Source organism: Penaeus vannamei, chromosome 25 (genome assembly GCF_042767895.1).
Source record: "Penaeus vannamei isolate JL-2024 chromosome 25, ASM4276789v1, whole genome shotgun sequence".
NCBI classification, from domain to species: domain Eukaryota; kingdom Metazoa; phylum Arthropoda; class Malacostraca; order Decapoda; family Penaeidae; genus Penaeus; species Penaeus vannamei.
In genome coordinates, this window is record NC_091573.1 from 21,903,753 (window position 1) to 21,906,252 (window position 2,500).

Consider the following 2,500-nt stretch of genomic DNA (forward strand, 5'->3'; position numbering starts at 1 on the left):
ACACTAATAACTTAAAGAGTACACAAACATTTCATGAACTAAAACCACTTTTTTTAGGAACTCATTGCAACATATCTGACAACTAAAGTGTCAAATTCATCTTGATGCTTTGTATGATTTCAACAACGTTTCTCAAACTACACAAAACCAGAAGCAAAAGTCGCAAACCATAAATTTTCATCCAAAGATAAAGCCTTCCAAAGTGTGGGAATGCACAGCAAAGAACTGAATTCACTGAACTGGCATATGGTTGCTCAAGCATGGCATACCTATTCTTTAGCCAATTCAGTGGTTTAGGCCCCACCAAGTGAAACCGTTTAAGTGTGTCTCAGTCTTGAGTAAACCCTCACTAAAATAGACGAACCTGATATCAGTTTCACAAGACTTGATCTACCCAGGTGGACCATCCCTCTATTCATTAGAAATGTCCTATGATGCAAACAACAATCCAAACTTTCTGACCTTGGTCTAATGAGGGGATTCATCTCTCAGTTATTCAGAAATTAATTTCAAAATAGTTAATCCACCACTAGGCTATCATTTCTTACACATACTATATCCCTATCAACAATAAAACGTTAAAAAGTCTGGGAAATAGACAACCATTCAAAAAGGCATATATCTTAGAGCACACTGCAGTTGCACAATAGTGTACTCTACATTAAGTGTGACATCAACCTTAAAAATCAAATCTCTATACAGTTCCCCTTCAATGGACTATTTCAGCACCGTCAAACCAAACATGATAAATAAAGACATGTCCAACAGTACTGTAGTTAATCACTGTAGTAAATCATGTATCACTTAATAAAACATTAGTGGAATAAAATATCATTTTATAAAAATTCTATGATTCATTATCATAGTGCTAGTACACAGTCCAGTTTGGAGAAATATCTCTGGTTCCTCAGCCTTACGTTGGATTAAGGAAAAATCCTGGAGCTGTCTTTATTAGACATTTATCTAACCCAGACAAGTAGCTGTCCAATTTAGTTCAATTTACTGTGAGTTTACTGTATTTATCAATATTGATCATGGACCATGCACAGGTGAAAAAGTTAGAATGCATTTCTGTACACTAAGCATTAGCTGTCATGTCAATATTGACAGCTTACTTATAAATTTAGACAATTTTACCACTCATATCTCTACACTAAGAATTATTACAAAACGTCTTATTTCATAGACAACAATGCTTAACAAATTTTACATCAAACATTAAAATGTTTAATTATTACATGCCAAAAGCAATATTTGGTATATGTATGCACTACAGACAACCGTCATTGGGTATCAGTAAAGACAATCTTTCTAAAAAAAAAAAATTCAAATATCTTTGACATGATGGGAAATACTTATGAAGAAAACAATTCAATAACAAATAAACAAACCAAAAATATTATGTTTAATTTAATTTGGTCTCACTACATACATTTTCTTTCTTTCTTTTTCTTTCTTTTTTTTATATGCACACTGCACCTGGCAGGTATCCTCACTGCTGTGCAAAGTTCATACTTGGCAACTGAGGCACTGTCAGGAGTGCACAGCCACTCACTTTGACTAGACATTACGCTACGTCATGCTGGGGGATTTGCTGCATGTGTCTCACACACACTCTACACACCGTCACTACCTACTTACTTTTCTAATATTTCCATCTTTATATTGTCTGTGCCATGTTACCACACTTTACTCCCTTTCACACAAAGAGACCTCTACAGAAAAAAATAAAATATCATTCATTTCAACTAGAGATAAAAAATGCTAGAGAAAAATGGGAAACAATTACACAGGTTACCTCCCCCTCTACTCAGAGCTATAAACTGGGAAAATACTGTTTGTCTCTATATTTTGTCCTTTTCCAATTTATTTTACTTCTATATACTAAATGACTTGGGAACTTGGGATTAGAATTCAGGAAGTGACATTTAGAGGCCAAAAGTGTTCTAGTATGTAATATAATGTCTTTAAATTGTTATATAAAGAGAAGCAGAATATACAATTTTTCCATATTTCTGTCTTTTCAGATTCAATGCATTCACTGAAAAGTACACAAGATTGTCCTCACAATATAATAAAACTCAATATATATGTAACAAATCCTTTGTTTAAATATCCACTAAAAACAATAAAGAAGGCATTTTTCAAAAATATTAATAACCATTTTGACAGCACCATATCTATCAAAAAAATTGAAAGGTGGAAATACCAAGAAAAGGCTTTGAGTGTTCAAATATTTATGTTTAAATCTAATTACTATGTTTTTTCACACAAAACAATACAATTTTCCTAATTTTTTATCAGTTTTTACTTTTTATTTTCATTTTAACTTTTCCTAAACTTTTGACTTTTTAAAATTACCTAAGAATAGCTTCAATGTGCGCAGAATTAGGCAAATTCAATATTAACAATGAGATACTTTGGAACATCCAATCAAAGCAATACAAAAGGCATTTTTTGAGGATTACCCTTGGAAACAAATTTTCAGGAGGTAAATTCA